This window comes from Lutjanus erythropterus, chromosome 13, assembly GCF_056507025.1.
Source record: "Lutjanus erythropterus isolate fLutEry1 chromosome 13, fLutEry1.hap2, whole genome shotgun sequence".
Classification (NCBI taxonomy): domain Eukaryota; kingdom Metazoa; phylum Chordata; class Actinopteri; order Lutjaniformes; family Lutjanidae; genus Lutjanus; species Lutjanus erythropterus.
This window is the reverse complement of record NC_139329.1, coordinates 29,692,113-29,717,494: the sequence shown is the minus strand read 5'-3', so window position 1 is coordinate 29,717,494 and position 25,382 is coordinate 29,692,113.

Sequence of the window (25,382 nt, the reverse complement as noted above, 5' to 3'; positions counted from 1 at the left end):
TGAATTTCAGCCGTGTATTGACACGAGGTGAAACCAGAACCTGAGTTCTTGGATTTAAAGGGAAGATTAATCCACCACCACCACCTTAACCTCCACACCCTTAAGGGGGGCCAGTATACCCCATCAGCCTGATGGTTGCAGTGTCTAAGACTCCTCCACCCACACCTATCTCATGTCATTTCACCTGTTTAACTTTCTAAAACCGACAAATCCGATATTCACACTTCACAGCTTTTACCGTAAGCACTCTGTTTACATTCCTCGGAAAACTATGTGTCACTTTTCATGTGAACAACCAGCTACAGCAGGAGCAGATTGTCTTCAGATACACGCCATTTTCACCACATGTATGATTTTAATGTCTCTTCTGCTCTATGACGGGTGGGTTTTTGTGTGTGGCTGTTTGGATTCAACACATCTTCATAGGCTGATTGCCAATTCCTTGCAAGACACGTGATATAATTCCTGCAACATTGTGCTTTACGTTAAAACTGTTCGTATTTCGCACAGCCAGACCTATCTATCTACACAGCACTCGACGCTGGAGAAAGTTGTTCCTCCGCACATGATCGGCCCACTGTAGGGGAAAAATGATATGGCATGTTTGTATTTCTTTAATTCAGTCAAAATCATCAGCTTAGCCCGGGATGCAGCAAACAACATCTGGGGGTAACTTGTTTTGCTGGAACATTTGCACAGCTAGAGGAGAGCCCTGGCATTAAAACGACAAAATCACAGCAAAAGATGAGATAACAGGTTCTAGCTTGTTTATGTTTGTAGCCTCAAGGTTTTACGTTGCCATTTTCAGCGTGTCAGTTGCTAGCTCAGAGGTTGTTTTTTTTGTCCCTGTAGTGGATACGGGCATAACAGAAATGTTGTTTGCCACCAGAGACATGCATTCAATGTTAGGCTTATACCTACAGTCAGGTTAAATATAAGCACTGTTTTCCTTCAATGAGGTAAAACAACACATATGAGCTAGTTCTTTTCTAGCATAACCCAGCCATTATTTCACTCCGTGCAAGTTCAACGTCACCTTGGTTTTTGTCAGGTCTTCTTTCCATTATTTAATTATTTTGTATAGGAAAAGTAAAACAATCATGTGTTTTTTTCTGTACAAAACATGCATTTACACTCACAACAGGTCAGAACTGAAGACCAAGCTCTACAGTCAGAAAATGTGGAGGATATAAGATGACAGTTAGACAGAAATAATGCATGTACATGAATAAATGAAGACATTGCCTTCAGTCATTCAAAATTTTTAAGTGAAGTGACGCAAACTGGAAACAAAAGTAATGATGAAATTGCAAGTTAAAAATTTAAAGTACTGATAAACTGTGCAAGCATGATTGAATAAGCTTTTGTTTTTTTGTCCACTTGAGAACAGACATTTGTGTGTGCGATGCATGTAACAGCAGTTTGTAATTAAACCCTCCATATAGTCAGTGCACCTCCATTCACCACCTCCTCTCTGATGTAAAGCAGATTGGACTGCAGCCACACTTCCGTCTCCGTCCACTTTGACCTGCCAAAAGGTGCTAATTATAGACTGACCTTCACAGAGCTGCTTCATGGTCAATTGCTGCCCTCCCACTCACTGTGCAGGGCCTAGTCATTACATAAGTAACTATCACTCTGGGTCAAAGGCACATACACTCTGTCTTCTGACACTCATCAACTGGTAGAATCCTGACAGCGGAAGGAGAGTGGGTGAGGGGGAAATTTAAAGGAACGGCTTTTAGAAACATGCTGATTTGCATTCTTGCTTTGTTTGAACACTGTGTCGGGCGCAGTGACAACAAATTTTCTTTTTTTACATCTTTGTTTGTGCACAGATTAAATGAGCAAAGCACAACATGTTAATTAGTGAACTTTATAGGTATTAGTAGGTATTTGTTCTGGCTGTGGACAGAGCCAGACTCGCTGTTTTCCCCTGCTTCCAGCCTTCATGCTAAGCCAGAGGTGGTTCTAGGGTCAGCTGAAATCTGGTGTGAGTCAGGAGGTTTGCAGTTCGGACTAAGACCGGGATAACTGTGGATACAGATGACTTCATTACCTCAGTATCATCATTACTGGGGACAAGGTGGAGTCTGTTGCATCATTCAGCTGTTTGAGACATTTTAATGTCAGGACCTGCTTTCTAACATAGTAATTATGTTGCACGTGGATGTGGACACACACAATCATAGTGCAAACTGTCACACTGAGTTACCAATTTGAGTGAACACATTTAAAGCTTTTACAATTTTCTTCTGAGTAAACATAGCTGTCCTCTGTTGTTTTTGCATTACTTGCTTCATTCTGGTGGCCTGACTGTCAGGGCATGAAAGCTAGATGGATGCATGTACACCCTACTAGTGCAGGGTCGAGCAAAAAGAGTGCACTTGAGTTCTGTGAGTGCATCCCTTCCAACCATTCAAGTCAAAACACACTACACAAATGGGTTTTCAGAAAACGCATTGCATGATAAACAACCTAGACTTACAGCTTTCCTGGAAACATTTGGGGCTTACTTTGCCCTTAACCTGCTCACACATGATCAGCAGTTGAACCGCTCTGTACTGGTTGTGTAAATTTTTGCCTGTGGGGAGAATGGTGGCACCCAACAACACAGCTGTGACACCCTTGGCGGGACGCACTAATACAAAATAACCACCGCGTGCTACACTCAAAAATTAAAATTTCCTCAGCTTTAATTGCTGTATGTGACAACTAGGCCTGAGCGATATAACTGAAAAATGATGATGAAGTTTCCTATTGGTTGACATAGTTAATTATTGATTATTGAATATGTTCTAAGAGGTGGAAGCAGCTAAGGTGATAAAATGAGTCTGTCATAATATCTCTGAGGGATGTGAACAAAATTAAATAACAAAAATATTTTTGACCAAATACCTAAGTATTGATACTGATACCAACATGTTAGCGTGGCTATTGGTGCTTTCACAAAACGTTAACCCATGAGATTTTAATTAATAATCATATAGGTAATGCTGATAACCAGGTGGGTAAAGGCAAATCACAGAACAGCTAGAACAGTCTGGTAAGTTCAGAAAATTACACCACTTCACTGTAATACAACCTTTAAAACCACAAAACACTTTTGCCATATCATGATATAACGATATCCAAAATTGATCATGATATGTAGTCTCATATCCCAATATGATATAATATTGATATGTTGCCCAGCCCTAGTGCCAGCAAGGGAGGTAGAGACTGATTGAAGGGAAGCATTTAGAGTTCCCTAAACACAACATTAAAAAGACGCTACAATCTCATCAAGAAAAGTAATGCAATGCAAAATGGCAGCAGTCAGATGGGCCTAAGGGGTTTGTGCATATGTACACAAATTTATCTAAAGCCAATTCTGAAGTTCACTTAACTGTTTATGTACACCAGGCAGACATGATGTTTAGAGCTGTGCTTTGCCTCTGAAAGTCAGTAAAGCAATGAGTCAAGAGGAAAATGCTTCTCATTTAAATGCAGCTTTAAAACAGAGTAAGGCAGAGAGAAAGGCAGTGCACTCAAAAGACTTAGCCTCACTGCTGTAGAGGTGTTCAAAACAAAGGAAGGAACCATCCCTACTTGTTATGTTTGTCTTAAGTCCTGTAGGGTGCTTCGAGTCAAGAGCAAAAATCCACTGAATTCATGTCAAAATAAACAGGCTTAAGGCTCACTGCACCGCACAATACATTTGGGGCTCAAGCCTTGTAAGTCCATCCCTAGTGCCGCCTATGGGTTAAGCTCTGCACAAAATGCACAGACGGTGGTATCAATCCTTACATCTAACTGTCTGCAAGATAAAAAATGAGTGCAGTTCCCAAAATGTCAAACTTCTCTAGCTTTACAAGGGAAAAAAACAACCCTAAAACACTGTCAAATACTGATTTTTGTTGTTTGGTGGAGGGATGAAATATAATGTCTGTGATGTTGAGTAAAAGAAAAAGAAAAATCACTTATCTAAATCTTTGTCTTTGAATAAATCATTACTGCAGGATCAAAGATCCATCATGAAAGACATTCCAGACCCACAAATTTGCACCAGTGTTCAAAGTCATACGGGGGGAAATCCACCATTTCAAAGGAAAAAGTTAGGGAATCATTGAAGTAGATGAAGCAGTTTGAAAGGAGTTGGATAACCAGCTGGTGAGTCAAACCACTGTAGGCTACATACCGTGTGTACAGTCAGGTACAGGAGTACACCAGGCCCTTACTGTACAATGTATTCCAAGAGTTTTACCTTCAAACTATATCTCTATTTGAAATAAACTTTTAAACTACATTAAATACATGCAGCAGCAAACATCTAATTATTCTTAAAGGAGAGAGAAGGAGAGGAGAGCAGCGACTAAGCAGGACTCCTCCATCCACGTTACTCCTGCCAGACTGGCATCAGTCTGCCTTGTTCACCACCACATGATGACTAAACTAAAATTAAAGTGGCACTGATCACATGCAGCTCGCCACATCTGTCTGAAGACTCCCCAACTAACTGTAGACCACTGGAGCCGGAGTGGAGCCCTCCCCAGACAGAGCTGCCCTGGGGCAAATGTGCTTCATGTTCCACCAGCAGCCGCCCCAAAACAGTAATTTTGTTTCTTTGTGGTCGCTGAGGCAGACTGACTTAAAAGACATTGGCCATGAAGTATCAAAGGACATTTCAGTTGCACAGATTTTTTTTCTGTGACATGATGGCAATAAAGATCTAAAAATATATCATAATATAAAAATAAGACTATATATCTATTACTCCTTCAACAGGCTGGAAAAGTTTGGAAAAAGCTTTCAAACATTTCTTACAACAGATTGTACGTTTTGCGTGAAACGTGTTCAAATTAAAGCGTGTATAATTTTAAAGGTTATCTAAAAGTTCTAATTTTTTTTTACTGAGATTTCTGTCTGCTAAGGGATTATCTGAATGAAAACATTTGTTTTGAATTAAGCAGGCACTAAAACAGTAGTTTTAAACTGCTTGCATCACTCAACCTTTGTCCCTGTCTCATTAAAATCATTTGCTGAATTTGGGCTATAAAAGCAAATGCAGCAATTGCTGGCATGAGGCTCCAATTAGAGTTACGACTAGAGGTGGGGGCTATATGGGGGATTTTTCCAGATCTGAGTGTGTGTGTGTGTGTGTGTGTGTGTGTGTGTGTGTGTGTGTGTGTGTGTGTGTGTGTGTGTGTGTGTGTGTGTGTGTGTGTGTGTGCTCAGCATGCACTCAAAGTGGATGTATTGCAATACATCTGCAATGATATATTATGTCCTGAAATCACCTGTGTTTATCTGTGACACACAGTAGGAGAAATATGATTAATCTCTTTAGATTAATCATATTCGTAAGGATGAGTAGTAACTTGATCTTCACCTGCAGATGACCTGCAAGTCAAAGCTTCAGGCTGTTTTCAGTTTCATTCTCAACTATATTTTTAGTACCTAAATGGAAAATCCACAATCAGTGTGTGCATGTAATTGTATTTTTTGCCATATACACAGTCATAAAAAAGTCAAATTTAAGGTGTGTCATTTGTTTTTTAATTAGTGAAATATAATTTCTGTTTGCCTGCACAAAATCTCAACAAGTGCTCTCAGGTTTAGCCTCTGGGTTGAATAGTAAACACAAAACCGTTTGGTGACTCAGTGTGCTGTTCCTGAGTAAAGAGGCTGTTTACCTTACCTTGTTGTTTGCACAATGCTGATCAACTTTAATCACCAATCAGTGTTTGCCTGCTGTTTGCATAAACTAAAAAATGTCATCTAAGATCAAAATGCCTTATCAAATGGACAACATATTTGAGAGACTAGTTATTTTCTACACTGAAAAATTGTGATATATCAGATTTCCAAGAGCGATATATTATGTGAGTGAGAGCCACTGCTGGAAACAAAGGTGGAAAAGCACTTTTTATATATATTGTGATATTCTGAGTCTGATAACTGTATGAAAAGTATGATTTGTTTCTCAAACCCAAGTGAATCTTTTTTAAAAAATACATATTTTTCTTCATACCTGTAGTGCTATTTATCCATCTAGATTGTTTTGGTGTGAGTTACAGAGTTTTGGAGATATCAGTCATGACATATATCAAAGTCGAGACAAATGATTTTCTACAGAAGTAGCGTCCATTTGCTGTGGTGCATTAAATTTCTCTCTCCACTCTCCACATGTCAGAGGCAGGTGTAAACAGGGCCTCTACACACCCATTCACCACCCCGACCGTCACACCCTTTCTGCTCTCTGCTTCACTACATAAAGGGCACAATACTTCCTTAAATCATGATGTTCAGAACTGCCTACTATGGATGTAATTCCTGTGGATTAGGAGAAACAGTAGCCATCATGTTGTATATAAATGGCCAAAAGATCACTTCTGCCTTCGGGAATTACTTGTCAAGTCAGAACAATGGAAGTTTAAAACTGACTGATGACTTGGACAAGCAACTTAAAACTGAAATAGTGCCACACAGGTTACAGCAACAGAATTGGCTAGCATTTACATGTTATCATGTACATGCCAGTGAGGATTTTGAATATTTAAGTAATTAGGAACATGATAAGTATTGCATAAAACATCATAAACACTGTCAGAAAGCGTGGAAAAAGACATTCAAAGCTGCAAACACGAGGAATCACACCTGAGTAATATCCTTCAGCAGTATCAGATATCTGATGTGATGCACTGTGCAGTTCAAAACATCTCCCGGTTAATATTAAGAGCAGCTGTATCACCTGAGGCCCTACAAGAATAAACACAGTCCCAGTCTCCTGTTGACTCCAGGATATTGAATCACATCCAACATGCACAGGGAGCCAAAGAATGACTGAAGAAGAAGAGGAGGAGGAGGAGGAGGGATACACAGAGAGGAAAGTGACAGAGGTGATGAGAGGGAAAGATAAGACTCTTTATTTAATGTTTGTTTGAATGGAGATAGATATCTCAATAAATAGACTGAAGCCACTAAACATGAGGTTTATAACATAAGCGAAGTTGTAGTGTTGTGTCCATAATGGGCTTTTGTTAATAAATCAGATATACAAAAGATTTATAGTGCAATAAATCTGGTGGAAGAGACAGGGGAAAGTTTACTATAATTACATGACTGGTGGCTGTGAGTCAATTTATATTTTAAGTTGTCTACATGATGATTAATTCTGTGTTGAACGAGAGGGAATGGTCATACACTGACCTGCTGTATAGTGTTTGGGCACTTATTTTATTCATCTTTTAAGTTACTGAGACAAAATACGACAGAAGTTTCATCAACAATCTCAGAAGCATGGTTATGTAAACATGAGTTTATAGTGTTGGCAGATTTATGACTTTATCAAAAACCTAAACGGCTCTTTTTCTCTGGCAAATTGGCATGGAAGTTTGTATTATCCTGAAAGATTTGAATCTGGCATCTTTTGCTGAAAACCAAGAAGTTACACAATGACAAAATATGAAGAAAACAAAAACATAAATCAACACAGAAAAACCTTCTGAACCTATGTATATAAATTTGTCTTAACTTTGCCCCATCGCTAAAATTGGATCCCATTAAAACAAGATGTTTAACCTTTGAAACCTGTCGACTGAGACTGTCCTCTCAAGAAAAGGGATTTATACTTTATCCAAACAGCTTGAAATATTGCACTGAAGTGAGAAGTATTTGCAGTTCGTCCGAAACAGTTGATGGCCACCAGTATCATTATGACTGATCATTTAATGTGTGTTGCATTCAGTGTGTAAGGACTAGTTCAAAATTTTGGGAAATCCAATGATTTGCTTTCTTGCAGTGATTTCAGTGAGAAGATTTATAGCTTTGCACAAAGGCTGGAAAAGGGGAAACTGTTACACTTTTGTCCAAAGATAAAATCTGCCTCCCAGAACCACTAATTAACTAAAAACTGTGGTGTAAAATGACAATTCTGGCTATTTCTTGGCAGGCACAGATTCCAGGAGCTTAGGTTTCTTAAAGGAACACATTATATAATGCAAAAAAGTGAATGAGCAAATACACGAAATGCCAAACTAAGGGGTGGTTGCATCAAGGCTCACTTGTATAAAACACTAAACTACATCTTTGTTTAGAACTTCTCTCCATGTTTGTTACGCTGACAACCGAAACAGTGGCCTTTGGCACTTAACTTAACTCCACATGCCCCTTTTTAACTAACCTGAATATCACACAGGGTGACAGTTTTTATCCTGTCTCCAACATAATGAGACATTACCCTGCATTTTGATTGGCTCTAGCTTTCAAAAATCAAACCGCTGCAAGACAGACTTTTGCAGAGGCTGTGAAGAAAACTGGGAAGGCTTGTGTTTGATGTCAATCAAACTGCGCACGTACAGGTCAAGTGCAGGTTAACCTGTCACTGTCTTTGCTTCCCCACGCCCAACGGGGAAAACTGCAAGTCATCATCAACTCACAAGTTATGCAGAATCAGCTGGAATATGATGGAAACTTACTCATAGAAATATTCAAGGGAATACAGTTACAACAGAGGCTGCAAAACTACTTTTCTGTTGTCTGTTGTTGCTACTGAATCAACCAGAATGCAATGCAGAGAGAGGTTAAGAGCTAAGGGGCAGAATAGAAATGTTTTTAATATCAACACTTAATACCTCTCAGCATTAGTAATGCATCCCACATTGCTGCACACAAGTATGCTGTTTGTCCCACATTTGGTTTGGGATCTGGTCACGCTACTACAGCAGTAACCAATAACTTCACCTCCTTCAGTTACATTTAGTAGATATGGATGTAATTATTTTGAGCTACCGGGGAACTCCCTAACCTTAACGAAACCTAAGAGAAACGTGTGAAGTGTTAACAGGTTGGCTGATATTCAGTCATCAGCAGAGGTGTTTTAATGATAAATCCACCCTGAGGAAAGCTGACTCTTTTATTCTTTATACATTGATGTCCTTTGAGTCATGGATGAAAAGAGTTTATTAAGTAGACATAATATAAGGAATGAAGAGTAAAGCAGCAGGAATCTGTTTGTCCTTCTCACGGTTTAGAGGCACAAACAGACTGGATGAGATATGTCAACGTGGGAATTGAAGAATGCAGAAATGAAGAACGGAAGTGAGGGTCTGTGAAATGAACTTTGAGACCATTAAAACATATTAAAGAGGCGACCCCAACTTAATGTTAGGTAACTGTGACTGGACGTTTTGTTTCTTTACTCAGATGGGGAACTCTCAGTGAGTCAGTCCTCTCTTTCATGAACCAACAGTTGAAGATGTTTTGTTCCCCTGCGTGTGAACAAATTAAACTGTGACAATGAATCACAGCACAATGCTGCTTTACCAGAAATCAGTGGTGAGTAATAAAGAAACAATTGGTTCAAAGCTTGCCCAGTCACAAGTTTGTTCTTAAGAACCCCCCCGCCCCCTGGTACATTCACTTTCTATCCCCATGATGTGTAATCACCACCGAGTCAGAAAACAGGAATCTGGTATCGTTGCACAACAACAGGACTCACAGGCCAGACCTCTTTGACCTGGTTCCAATCTAGATCTCCATACATGTAATCCTTCCATATACTAGGCCTCACGATCTGATTTAAAGGAGCATTATACTCAGATATTCAGGCACTGGTGTATCATCAATCTGTGTTGTACTGTGCATTCCAGGATTTATTTCTGACACACTCTTGTAATTTATTTCTTGCTGTACATTTACCAGAATCCCTCTGACAAACTGCAGAGACCTTCCAATAAACACAGACTACAAACAGACCTTCTGATAAATATTAGAGGCCCCATATTACAATATTATCACAATACCTAAGTCACACTAAAATATTATTTTGATTTTAAATATTTTGTGATACAAGTATGTAATAACATGAATTGATAATTGCGATTTATAACCTTTTTCAGCTGCAAATTATGTCCTTGAAAGAAAAAAAAAAACAATAAGAAAGTTTTCAGTCTGTTCATCTTTCACTTTAAGCATATTTATTGCAGCAAAATGGGATTGTCAAGCAGACACAATGACCAACCAATCTAGCTGACTGTAACCTCAGCTGACCTCACCAAGAAAAAAAGAATAACTGATTTTTATTATTCTATGCTGGATCGGTTTTTCCCCCACCCTTAGTGAAAATCCTGTAAATCGGGAGTGAAAATACACATCATCTCTTTGATGACAAATCAGAAACCACTCATATGACTGTCATATCAGGTGCAAAGTGTGTACTGCATGATTCGTAAATTAAATTGCAGGGTAACCGTTATTATGTTATTAATTTAAAGGCAGAATCGGTAGGATTTGCCAGAGCTCTTTGATGATTGTTTGAGTCTATGCATTGTTTTTAATGAACCTGCCATGAAAGACACTGTGGTTTGACAAATGGCTTATTTTGACACACAATCAAATCATTTAATTTGTCATTTTAAATTACTGCTCAGTGTTTCTCCAAAAATTTCTTGGAGCTTTTGAACCCTGGAGAACTTGCCTGGACATGCCTGCAGTCAGTGTGGCTGGACAGAGGAAGGCCAATAACAATAGTAAAATCTTAGTAACCAAGCCGAAACAGCAAGTTTTTCCAGTCAAGAAAGGGGAGAGAGTCACACCCCTCACTCATAAACACACATGCTGGTCTGTTGAGGCTACTTGCGGAGAAATGTGCATCCCTCCCTCTTTTGAGATGGAGGTGATATGATGATCGTCTCCCTGTGGGAAGTTGCTACTGATTCATACAAAATGGTGAGTTAAGAGAGAAGCATTTAAGATCCAAATGCACTGAATTATATTCGTGTGCCTCATTTCACGCATGCCAATTGATGCCAAAACCACAGAAACAGCAATATTTTAAGAAAATTTAGTTATTTAGGCAAAAATTTTACAGACACTCCCATTAATTTTCTTTCCATTTGAATTTGATTAATGTCATATGGAATGTCAACACCACAGAATACTGGTTTAATTATTAATAATTTTAATTAAGTTAATAAAAACACAGTTACAGAAAAACAGCTTTGCTTGCTGGGTCCAAACTGGCCAAATGTGCACCAAAAGTGTTATGGGGCGTGTACTTTAACTACAAATTTGTTTTGATTTTGAACCCTTAAAAGAATAGATATACCTCCCATTGCACACATGAGATGCTTTCAGGGCATTTGGGCCTTTACTCTTCAGTCATGACAGCATAGCATGTTTTGAAAGGTAAGAAAAAAAAAACAAAAACAACAATTGCTCAAAAAAACACATCATCCAAACAGATGATGACGTATATATTGTGCTTTTGGCTTGTGTCATCACCTGTTTCCTCAACATTGTTAACAGTTGATGAATATATAATTAACAGACGAACCGGATACATAAAAAAAATTAAAATGTCTCCGCATTCACATTACACCTTGTCAAACTCATACACTTGTTGGGGTTTGGGGTTATTATTGAGAGTGGTGGCCTCTTTGTGATGCTTAATGACAATGGCAGCACATGATGCCTTTTTTTTACATTACAATGAGCCACTTACTTAGCTGTGATAATCAGAGCCTCATTAGTTACCCTTTAAGTTATACCTTTGACAGGTATCTGATTTCTTTATCTATGCAGGAATGTCTAGATGTGACAGACTGATGATTACTTTCACTACAAACACAAAGGGGAAGTTGATTGACTCGTTTGTTTGGCACAAAAGTGAGAGGAGACGTCTCAGGTGGAGACAGCTACTGGATAAAAAACTTTGCTGTCACCATCCAGACGGCAACTTTCACATGCTAATCAATGCTAATGATAGCTAAAGGTTGGCTGGATGGTTACAAAAGATGTTGGGTAGCTGACAGAAGATGGTTCATTTTATCATTGAACTGACATGTTGCTCAGCTGGGTACTTCCACTCATCTGAGGCATTATGAGCTCATCCAGGGGTATGTCATGTATTTGTGTGCTCTGCAGTGTGAATGCAGTCTAAACAGTTACAGAGACATAAGAGAGCACTGCCATACTTTCTGAACAACACACAGAGACACATAAACAAACCAGCGCACTTATGTTGTGTTTGTTTTAAAGATAACTAAGTGATGATCTGCTGGAAATGATCAGACATCCATGCAGATGGGTATTAACTCAGGTTCAAGTGGGTCTTTAAATTGTCAGAATACACATCTGGCAGGATGGCCTCATTATCTGCCCTGCTGTGAGAAATACCTTACTACTCTGTAGCACCAGAAATTCAGCTGGTATTTGAAAGGTTTGACTCTGACCAATGATATTTCAGCCGTGTCTTTCACCAGTTTGTGCAGTCCACCGTCTGAAGTCTATTTTCTCTCTGCTATTTTCATTTTATTGGTAAACCACAACCTCAATTATGTTATGTTTAGTTTTGCTAAATATTTTCTCTCCTTAAACAAAGTCCTAGTTTCAACAAAGATTAATATAAAAAAAAGCACCACCTTTTAAATGATTCACAAACTCAGTGAGTTTGTTTGTACTGATGAGGATACGGTGTACACAAAATCACAAAAAACCCCAAGGCACTCGCTTTAAAAATAATTAAAATGCCTTTATTGTCACAGCATGATCGTGCTGGACCTTAAAAACAAACTCTAATATTTTTTCAGCATCATGTCTTGGTCAGGGAATCAAACAGGATTAATTCAATTCAATTCAATTCAAAGGGGCTTTATTGGCATGGGAAACAGATGTTTATATTGCCAAAGCGTGGCATCAACAACAACAAAAAAGTACATTAATTAATGTAATGTTGATTTATATGTCAGGGGATGGGAGACAGAGAGCAATGAGAGGAGGGGTTCATGCTTGTGACAGTGCAGAATGTAAATGTTAATTTTGACCCCCCCAGTTGAGCTGTAACCTCTCATCCATAAATAGATGCACACTTCCTTCTGCACAGTGACACAGTTGGTGGGTGTAGTTCAATAGAAAGAAAATAGTTCCTACATAAAACTGCTGACAACAAGGTTTGTGGATTATCTTGATTAACAAGGTCATGATTACTGGACTCTTGTCCATCAAACCTAAGCGCTTCTGCACCTGCATCGTTCAGATCATGAGAAGAACTGGCATACCCCATTTTATTTAAGCGCAATATATGAGGCAGTCAACAGCCTTTGGCACAATTAATGTTGCCTACGGTCCAATGATGTCACCTGCAGGTGAAAGCGACACTGTTGTTTTTGCCTTTTCTTCCTGTGCCACCATTACATAATCCCCTCTGAATAAAGAGCAGTGGATACTTACCTGCCTACTTTATTCACCATACATGGTGGCCCTATATCCCTTACCTTTGCTGAATAGTACTTAGTGCAGCAGCTTCTATTGTACCTGCAGGTATAGAGACGGAGGCCCGGGCCCCCTCGGTGATCCGGTGTCCTGCGTGTCTCAGGTTTCCTTTAGGGAACCCCTGGTATCTTTCCGTTTGGCCAACATTATGTGTGACTTCCTGTCTGTGGCAGGGATATGACTGGAGGACCTCTCCAGGGACAAGGTGGCAATTGTCTTCTTCTTTAGTTTCTCTTTCTTTTCTTCTTGTTTGGCTTTTTTTTTTAACAAGGAGATGTACAGGCGTGTATGTATGTGTGTGAGTATGTGCATGTTAGAAAAATGCTGAAACTTTGAAACTTTGTTCATTGGGTCAAGTCAAACTTATTTATAAAGCACATTTAAAATTAGCCCATGTTGACCCAAGTGTTAGTGTAAAGGCATGGATGACTTTCTCAAGATCTTTGAATGAAGGAAACGCCCTGATTTTGGCAATAGTATAAGCGTGGAAGATTTTTGTTATTTTTATTTTAGTGCTCACTAAAAATAATGTGAATGATAGAGCGTTAAAATTAGTGTTCTGGAGGGTACTGTACAATCCAAGAATGGGTTCACATTTTCTCAAATCTATTTTAATGTAAGGCTCATATGCCTGCATAGTCAAAGTTTACTGGTGACTGTAACCAACCATTCTGTCTATTCAGGCCATAAAATGGTCCTTAGTGCAATTCCATTATAGGAAATAGCTGGGACAAAATTTAAAGGACCGGTACGCAAGATTTATTGTCATCTAGTGGTGAATTTGCAGATTACAAACACTTTGTCTCACCTCTTCAAAGTGCACAGCAGAACCCACAGTGGCTGTGGATCTCATGCAAAATGTCAAAGGCCATATCTACAGTCATTGTGTGGGTTGCCAGTTTTAGGCTATAGAAACATGATGCCGCAACATGGTAGATATAAAGAGCTCATTTTAACGTGACAAAAGTACAACAGTTCTTATGTACAGGTGATTATACATGAATGAAATGTACTTATGAATATTATATTCCATTTCTGCCAATAAATCCGCATAATTTTATACACTGGACCTTTAAGTTCTTGTTCTCTGTAAAATGTCTTCTAAATGGTCAGCTGAAGCTTATATGAGGCTTCAGCAGACTGAGTAAGTCAAATCGTGTGTTTATCAAACTTTTTAGTACAAAATTCCCTGTAAGTCACTATCTCTTTACTGCAGCAAAGAAACACTGTTGAGACAAACAAAAGCAGGGAAATTTGTATTCAAAATACTTTAACTTTGTGTTGTTCCTACACCTGTCTAAATATACATCTGGGCAGGTGAGTATTGTGTTAGAACAGACTTGAAAAAATGTGAACCTATCCTTTAAAGCACAATACAGCCTGATAATGCACAACACATTCAGCTAGCACTGTGGTCGTGTCAACACCAGGTGAAATCCAACACTGAACTATAAATCAGGGGCACCCGCTGCTGTACACTATTATACAGAAACATGAATCCACTTTTAGATATAAAATATCCCCAGTTGTGGCCTCAACACACCATACGCCCCTCCATGATTCTGTAACCTCATGTTCCCTTCATAACACACTGCTAGTGTGCTATGTCTGTGATCACACACTTAATGCCTGGAATGATAAAAACCAATGTTTAATGAATTAAACATTTCCATAAACTATGTAGTAACGCTATGTAGCAGGCTGAGGCGCAGTCTGTGGAAATGTTAGATTTAAACTGTGGTTTTGCCCCGGGCAAACGTTTTATGATTTAGGGCATCTGTGGATCAGAAAAAAACACAGGAAAAAAAAGTCACAGAATAATGTATATGCCATTTTTGCAATCATCAGTGGTTTCGTTGTTTTCTTTTTCCAAACTCATCTGGCAGATACATTTCTGTACCTCAGTTAAATGCATAGTGTTGAATTCTATCCCGACATCAGTAAATGAATACGTTCTTTCAAACACATGTCAAAGTCCTTTCTGTCCTGCTCATTTTGTTTAGAAAAGGTTGTCATGTTTTCCTCAACCTGAGAAAGCCGAGCGCATCCTCGTGGGACTCTGGTAAAAGGTGAAACTCAAGACGATCTCTAGTTAGTGTAGCGTAGGTTAAAGCATCCTCCTTTCAGAGGCAGGAGGAGAAAGAGGGAAGGAGACAAATAGGTTCCCACCGGCAGAGAGAGGTCAGCTCTCCTGGGAAGCTTCTCCACTATTCTCTCAGAGCGAGGTGTGCTCGAAAAGAGTTTTTTTTTTTTTTTTACGTGGGTCTGGAGTGAAGAAAAGGCTCCCACCCATAACCTCGCCGTCTGCCTCGTGCACACAACAACATGCACCATCCTTCTCTCTCTATCACACACACACACACACACACACACACACACACACATACACACACACACTGCATTAACCTGCTAATGGATTGACCCCCTCTGCCCTCTCCCCTTTGTTTCGTGGCACAGATCACTTTCCTCCGGCTCGATTGGAGAACAGCAGGCGAGCTGCGTTCCCTCACACACCCATCAAAATGTTCAAGAATAGGTGAACAACCTTTCATATACATTGTGTTGTATGGAGGGAGGCCTGTGGTTTCACGCAGGAACAGCAGCTGTGGTTTGCATGGTTTCAGTCGTCACACATTTGCCTGCTGCACAAACTGTAAACAAGATCTGGCAGTTTCATGTCTTATTATCTTAATATATTCTCTGGAACTCAAACTGAAAGCAGACAGTATTTTTTTTATTGAGGAAGCAAGAACTTATGTAAATGTAATGCCATTTAAACTTCCACATGCACAGGCTAGTCTTCTGCTGAAGCTCATGACCTGATGTTGTATTAATATATACAGTGTTAAGAAAATTCAGATCTGAAGATTCAGATTGGCATCAAAATACACACAGTGATAAACAAATGGAATACATGTGCCAGATTTGATATTATACCACAATAGTAACAGCCCTTTTCTACTGTATGAATTGTTTATTTGTGTGGGACTTCCCATAACCTGATCATTCAAAAACCATGGGAGGTTTTAGTGGTGGTTCTTCCTCGTATTCACTTCATTTTACAAACCCATCTTCTTCCTCTTCTTTTTCTTTTGAGGTTTTAGCTGACGTCCTTGATGTTGCGTTACTGCCACAAACAGGATATATGTCATTAAAAAGTCAAGCGCTGTTTGGTAGTCAAAGTGAAGAAAGCCTTTTTTTTTTTTGGGGGGGGGGGGCAGACAACAATGCAAGAAGTGGAGCTGATTTTGCACAAGCGTGAAGACGGCCCAAACGCGTTGAACCACTTCATTCCATTTGTTATTTTCATTAACCTTCTGAAAAGGGCTCTAAGTGTACTTTAGAGTAGATGGATTTAGTGACTTAATGTTTTTTCAGCCTGAACACAACCTGACAAGTTAGAGCTGGTTTAGCTATTCCCTTTGTCCTTTAATCAGGTGGGGTATTATATTATTATTATCACTTTATCAGGCTAATTACACGCTGAAGTTGTTAGAAATCGAGTCTGGTTAAAACAGAACCCATGTTGGCTCAAATGGAAACAAATCTGAAATTTATGTGACATTCAAGGCCAGCTGAAGACTGAGGCTATTTAGGCACTCGCCCAGGGCATCAACTTCTGGTGGGCAGTGGTCATCCTCCCTTATTTTCTGCCTTGAGGAAAGAAAGAAAGACAGAAACAAAAGCCAGAACGACAGAAACACACTTTGCATTCCTGTTCATCACAGTCTTTCATCTGCCTTGGCCTGCATGAACTATGCACATGAAGGGATGATGCGGACAGGGCATTACAGAGATGCAAAGATGCGCGATACCTGTTAATATAATGTTTTTAATTAGTATGTATTCATGAAGTAGTGAATAATTCACAACTAAGTGATAATTCACATTATAACTGGGCTAAGTTTAAACTTAACTTGTCCTTTTCTGCAGCTACATGCTTGTAGAAGGCTCTATCTAAATTCACTCAGGAAATATGCAAATCCTAATCTTGCCTAGGACACCAAAAATGTGTAAAGCTGACCCTGGTGACAGCAACATTATTACTTTTTACATTAAAAAAATGATCGGTTTCATTTATGTTTGGACCAATACTGTGTTTTTAATCTCTCAAGTGAAGGCACAAAATGTTTTTCCAGTGTTAGCTGTGTGTCAAGACCAGCATTGTTCCTACATAATAACATTTTTCTCACTCTAATCCTTTCAAAAGTAATCTGTTACTCTAGAACCTCTTTGTGCGATTCAGTATCCACCCTGTCTTTCCATTGATCTGAGCTGCTCCCTCGCTCTGACCTTTGATTTTGAACAGATAATCCCTCTGTCCACAGACATGTGCGATGTTTGAGCGTGTGACGAGCGCCCTTGATCCGCCTGGGTGAAGGATTTTGTGACAAACATGCTACCTCACACCAGCGTCTGACTCTACACGACCGCTTCAAAGAGATCTGGGAGACGACTAGAGTTTCACATTTGTCCGTCTTGTTTGGGCTTCAGCCCAGAAGTTGTCTCTCTGTGTTTAAATATATTTGAGGAGGGCTGTTCGTGTGTCTGTGAGTTTGTGTGTCGCAAAACATCATTAGTGGTACCAGTTGGTGTGCAGCATCTGAATATCTTAAAGCTTTTGGCAGTGATAGAAAAAGTACTGAAAATCTATACTCAAGTACTGTTACATTACTAAAACATCTCTCAATTACAAGAAAAGTACTGGTGCTAGAAAAATGCTTAAGTAAAAGAACAATGTGTTAGTAAATTTTTAACCACTGATGTTTAATTTATTTTTTTTTAATCATGTTTTGTTTTTCTTTTAATTGTTTTCATTGGTCCATGATCAGATGCAGATGTATACTAAAGTATGAGTAAAACTACAGACTTGTAAATCTAGTACCCCCCAAAAAATTAATTACAGTAATTTGAGTATTCATAATTAGTTACTTCCAGCCCTGGCTTGGAGTAAATGCCAATAGAAGCTCGTCATGTTATTGAAAGGTCAGACGTTTCACCTCTGAACTGGAAAATGAAAACATCTTTCTGTTAAGATGTTCTTCAACAAGGCAGTGAACACTCACCTACTTGCTCACTCAGCATTGGTCAAATACTTAAATTCTGCCTATGTCTTGATGGGTTTTATTACCATAACTACTGTGTATTTGCACACCTTCCAGGCAGGTGTTTGTTTGCCATTTTAAAATGATGCACAGTACGTTGCAAGGGGAGCCCGTTTGTTTCAAATGAAGTCCTTATTTGATTGTCAAACAGTTTCTGAAACTCTGTCCACCCACAGATTTCCAATGTGGACAATTTTTGTAACTTTCCAAAACTGAACAGACATGCGAGGGTAAGAAATTGTGCATAAACTTCTTAACGCAAACATCATTTGTTTGCGCAACATCATGAATACGTTCAAGACAGATCGTCTGAACATGTGTGACATCCCCATTTGAAAGATGATTGCATGTTGACTCTCTGTTCGGTGATGGCATGTTTTTTGCCCCGCCATCAAGTGTGGCTTTTCAGAACAGCTGTGAACACTTTTGCTTCCAGACATGGTTGAATGCTACTTCGTACATACTAATTTGTTTAAAGCGCTCCCTGACCTTAACTGTAGGACAGTGACAGTTCAGACTTCAGCAATGTCTCAAGCAGAAACACATTTAAATTTTAGGGAGCAATTTGGAAGACCCTAAATGAGTACTGCTGTCCAAATAATGACTTGGAGCTGTATGTTATATTAAATAAGTTGAATCTCTACACATATAATCAGTCAGCTGCAACAATTATTAAATTAATTGACTGAAAAAAAGTAGTTGCCAACTAGTTTTATAGCAGACTAAGATTTTAGTAATTTTTCAAGCAAAAATGTCAAACATTTGTCAGTTCCAGCTTCAGGATTTGCTGCTTTCATTAGTCAGTTATGTCAGTAAATAAGGAGTCTTTGGGCTTTTGGTTGGACAAAAGAAGCTATTTAGAGACATCACTTTGGGCTCTAGGAACACATTTTTTGACATTTTTATAGATTAAACAGTTGACTGATTCGAATATTTGGCAGATTGATTGATTTTTAGTTGCAGCCTCACTGCACCTGACAGAAGTGACAGAAAAGTTTTTGTCTCCATTTCCTTCTTGTTGTGATATGTTTCCTAAAATGTCAATTACCTTCATTTTACTTTTTTTCTGTTTTTGTATCTCCATCTCTTTAGTGTTAACAGTAACTTGCTTTTTTCTCAGATTAGATCATTCAGGTGTCAACTGGGGGTGGAAAAATTTTTGGTAAATGTTTGGTTTCAGTGTGAATTTGGCTGAAGGTAACGGTAAAGAACAGTTTTGCTGCCCGACTTGGCTAGAGGGAGTAAGGAATTGTAACATAAGCCATGTGTCTGTTGCTGCTGCTCAGATTATATGAGGAGGAGGAAAACGACCTCCAATTTTATGGTATGTTTGTCTTTTTGTACTTCACAATTTATGCTGATCTGTGTTAGCCAGAGCATAAATGTTTGTCACTGTCTTTGTCTGTTTATAACAGACGAAACGGGGGAGGGATGTGTGTAGGGAGGGGGGCTGCGAGTTGATGAAATGTGATCCCATTAAGGAGCACCAACCCCCCCTTAACCCTCAAGGCCATTATAACTCTTCGCTCGCAATCCCCCCTCCCTCCTCCAACCATCCCTCTCTCAAAGTTTGGACACCTGCCAGGTCCCACAGTCATTATCCTAATGAGCACTGACAGCCTAAAGTCAGTCTGGCTGCAACACACGCACACACACACACACACACACACACACACACACACACACACACACACACACACACACACTAGCAGGGTCTAGAAGTCTGATTCTGATACACACACCACATACTGTACCTTGGAAATGAATTTCTTAACTCTTATCAGAAACACATTACCCAACTTAAAGACTGTGGAGGTTGGTTCCTTCTGTTGATAACTTCATAGCTGACTTTACTGGTCTTGCACACTTCATTTAGGGGTGTTAAGCTTTAAGTTTAAGTTATAAAACATTGTCACTAAAGTTGAAGACTGGAAACAAAGATGTGTTAGTTGTTCTTGCAGTTTTGTGCTGTAAGCTGTAACTTAAGAAGTTTATAACCATAAAATTTAGATAACTTTTACATGTCATCTTGTCAGTCACAGTTCTCAAACAGCGTCAGACCAAAGTCTTGTTTGAAAGCAGACAGCTAAACAACATGACAGTAAACAGACCTGTCTTAAATCAAAGAACTGGGCTGGATTGGTGTGCTACTTCAGGGACTGGTGAGACAATGAAATACAACCCGGGAAGTACAGTTTGAGTAAAAGATCAGTGGAGGCTGATCCGATGACAAAACACACCACGATGTTTTATAATACACAGAGACAAGATTTTTACGACTCTGGAAACTTATGCCAAGCTCAGCGTTTTTTTGCCAGAGCCTTCTGTCTTAGCAAGCTCACTACAACACCCTGTTGTAATGAATGTGAAGGTTTAATGCTCATTTATGCTCCCTTTGCATATGAAAATAGATTTGTACATTTCATACAATATTACAGTTCCTGGCCGCACACTTCCACGTTTCCTTTATGTTGGCATGGATGTTAAGAAATACAACCACTGGGGAGGGTTGCTCAGAGAACGACCTCATGAGAAGAGGCAAAAGCAAAAGCAATGTTATACATGGGTGTTCTGTGTGGCCATTAAATACATTATATCATGTGGATGGATATTTTTTCACTGCTTAATTTGTCTGTATCTGTAAGCTTTCAGAATATGGACAGAAGTATGGACAACATGAATGTAAAGTATGGACAGGAGGCGCCGTCCGTGTCCATACATGTATCTAATGTAGAGCATAAATGAGCCTTTAGGCTGCGGTGACCAGATGTCCCAGTTTGTTTATGACTGTCCCAACTTCCAGCTGGCCGCCCTAAATATCTGTAAGGCACTAAAGCATCCTGGTTTTCTACATTCATTAAAAAACTGTACCAATTTTCACCACAGTTAGAATAATAATTCTAATCATAAAAGTTGTTTTCAGCACTTACATAGATGTTTATCATGTTCCGGTTATTATCAGGTCAGGTTACAGAATAAAATGGCAGGGGGTGGACCTGAAATTAGTGGGGGTGGACTAATATCTGCAATGCTGCAACACAACTGGAAAAGTTGAAAACAGTCTTAAGTGAATACAGTGTGTCATTCTATTTCAGCAGCAACAGTTTGCTTTATGAGTCAGAACAGCACCACTGATATGTTGATAAATCACATTGTGAAAAGTGCTGAACGCAGCACTGTTACATTTAGCACTTTACTGTGTTTACTTTCATTAAATAAGCTGAAAACAACACCAGGCTGCTTAAGTATAACTATACAGATCTCTACAGGCACCAGACTGGTCAGTTATAGCTCAATATTCTGCTTTTTTAGTAAAGAGATGTTTGATTGCCAGAGGTCTTAATAACCACTTTTACAACTTTATTTTTAGTAAAAGCAGCTTGTCATTTTAACATTGGTATGTATGTAATAATCACCACCCACTTGCTAATCTATATTCACCTTTGTCTAGCATTTTGGATTGCACTGCTGCACTATCAATAGAGGCTACGTGTGGAGACAAACAGTCTGTGTGCCCTGAACATGCGTCAAATCATGTGTCAGATTTCAACCGATGGTGCACAATGTTAAACTGAGTAGAACCAGGCCTTGTTATTTTCTAACCCAATCAATCACTGCATTGTGGTCAAGGCTGTTGCTAGTCTGAATCATATAAGTGTCACAGGCAGCTCCTTCTGAGGTAGCCTGTCAGTATGCTAATGTTAGCTGTCACAGCGAAAAGAAAGTTGGTCTTTCCTAAAGAGTTCCCGGAGTTTTGCACCTTCCTTATAAATTACAGCTATGCAGCAATGAAAATGCTGCATAGCTCATGGCATTCATGTTGGTGAAAGGTGCACTCAGTAGGTGTAATGACTGTTGATATAATTGTCCTCAATCCTGATGTGTGTGCGTAAATGCATGCATGTGCACGAACATGAGCATGCAGTATACTTCAGGGTACGGTTTTGGGGTTTGAAAACATGGTCACCCTAGGTTATGCACAGCTGTGCTTTAAGATATGCATATTCTTTGGGATCATCTTAGTTAGGAAGACCTGTGCGTTCTCTCCCTCTGCCTTTTATTTTAGTCCCAGTACTTGGAGACTGTCTCTTTTCTCCCTGTCCTCAAGAGAGTTTAGTCTCCAAAGTTTCAGCCCTCCTATTCCAGACTGTCAGCTGCAATTCTGTTGAGGAAACTCTGGCGTACAGAGATTTAACATCAGATCAAACCTTTTGTAGAACTTTGTTTGTTGTAGATGTGCCTTTCTGGTGCTCCTTTTGGCATCATGGCTTCAACTTCAAACAAATTTACCAAACATTTAACAGACTGATGGGAACAGAGGGGTTTGTCTTCCTTCTGAAAATCACTTGGAGGAAACATTCTTTTCTTTCATGCTGCATCTCTGAGAAAAACACATTTTAAGATTGGATTAGAATTGCAGGAAACCAGTGAAGACAAACCCATATCCAGCCATGTCTGTTTCACATGGGAAATTTCATGAGGGAGACACCTGCGAGCCCGAAGAGGAGCTACGTGACCTGATGAGACACTTCCTGGCGCGACACCACCCGTCTGGTAGGAACACATACAGGAAACAAGTTAGCAAAGTGGCGGGTTTGTGCGTATGTGTGAGTATGTGTGTGTGTGTGTGTGTGTGTGTGGACAGGCTACACCCTCAGGAGTGTGCCACCACGGCAACTGTCTTCATGGGAACAATGCCACCTGTCGCTCGGGGCGACCAGACAATGGAGGCCAGATGGGGAGCAAAGGGTGGAGGACGGAACCAAATGCCGACCTTCGCAGGGGCATCAAATCAGATTCTTTAGGTATTCCTGATGCCAAGAGCCTATGGTTTTATTGTTTATCAGTGTTTGTATCGGTAATACAGTACATGACCATCTGTCTGTTTTTGTATGTAGGTCTTTGTTTCTTTGTCTCTCTCGCTCTTTGATTCACATATGTACTTTAGGCAAGATGAAGTGGTCTAGTGATATTTTTTCATTGGTGCAAAGCAGTCATTGTGGTCATGAGTGTACTTTTTCCACATTCAGCCACAATGAAAAAGATGAATAAAAGGGGCTTTTGATAATTTTATCTAAAAAAAAATCATTAAGGATTATGAAATCAAATAGATTTAGAAGTTGTGTTCACCATAGGTCATCTAGGGAGTTTCCTTTCATGGTAGTGTTTCCCAAATCAACTGAAAAACACACCAACTTTAGAGGTTCTTAAATTTTATTTGTGTGTATCTGTGAACCCACACTTAGACATTTTATTGGCAATGTCAAATTTCAAAAACAGTGACTAAAACTGTAGTTTGTTTGAGATGTCACCTGAAATGGCAATGTTTGTTTTCCAGCTGTTAGTCATTCCCACATTTCCATTGTGTTGCATTACAGTCAGGTATGTCTGTGTCTGTCAAGACTCTGAAAGAAAGTGATTTTGTTTGCTGATTGCTGGCATTTTTAAGTTCACATTATGTCATTTTTATTGATGTGAAATTCTGTTAGAAATACCATAGTTGATACAGCTGGGATATGGCATTTAGATCCACATATGGAATGAATTCATTGAATGAAAATGTTTCACTCGTCTTTCCTCATCATTTATAGAGTCGTATAGAAAAAAAAAAGCATGCTGGTGCGAGGAGAAGTGGTCTCTAAAACACAGCTGTATTTTAATTCTTTATCATTAGGGAAATGAAGCCCTCACTAACATCAAGACTGACTTACAGTTGTTTTAATTCTTACAGATTATTGACTCCAGCTGTGTTGTGGAGCCTTTCCAAGCTGCTGTGGTGTGGTTCTCTCCAAGCCTCTGAGCACTTTCACATTAACTTTAAGCATGGTATGACTCCTCCAGTAGTTAAACTTTTGTCATCACTCAAGCCTGCAACTGCACTCACACATACATTACTGCTAAACCACTGAATCAAGCAGAATTACTTAAATAGATGAGGAAGGCAGTTAAATGTCATTGGCATCTCCCTGAAATGAGCGTAAGCAGAAGTTGCCCTTTGGTCCGGGGGTGCACCAGCGCAAAGAGGCATAAGATTCGGTCACGATCCACTTCTTCTTCAGCCACCCTACTCTTTGTCTTCGTCCTTGAACACATCCTTCATTTCCTCTCTCGTATCTCTCATGTCCTTCTCACATCTACCTCAGTGATCCTCTTCTTCTTCTTTCTCAAGAAACAGGATGTGAAGAAATGTCTGTGGCTCAGAAAGATAAACTACCCACTTACTTTTAAATATGAAACCTATCATTCTTTACTGCGGTATAAACTGTATGCACATTTTGGGGCAATTGCTGCTGTATATTTTTCTCAGTAGCTTCGAATGAGATCATTGTGTTGGCAGGATTTTTTTTTATCTTGATCACGCTACACTCTGAAATATGTTATATTTTAAAGTATGTGCTTCCCCAGTGGTGCTGAAACCAAGGACATATATTTCTTTCTGTAGAATACCCAAAACAAACATGCAAATGTTTTGGACTAGCACCCTTTACAGCATGTCTGAAAATGGAGGTGAAATCAAGTTTGCTGATCTCTGAGTTGGCAAGTGATTGGCTTAAAGAGTCACATGGCAATTATGGAGGAGACATATGTCATGTTTATTGTACTAAATTATGAAAATGTCTGATCAGAGATTAAGGAAACATGCTAAGCTGAGATGCTTTTTTTTAGTTTATTTGTAGGGGACAAAAACTGAAAAACACTGAGAGTTGCATAAGTAGTGTCTTATGTGCTGTACATGTGTTTATAGCCACAGCAAATTTTCAACACCAGTCCCTTGATAAGCATTGACAGTCCAAGCAACTGTTAAAAATTAAAGTTGCAGAGTAAAAATGCATATTCCTATCCCTGAAATTTTCAAAACACGTTTTTTATTTTGATGTGTGTGACTTCACTTAATAATCTTTTAGAAGGTGTAGCTGTTTATATCAGTTAAATTGAGCAATATGTTAACAGAGTATGGAAAGTAGTAAGACCAACAGTCACTGAACTGAAGATTGTTTTTTGTTTTTTTTTTTTTTTTTTTTG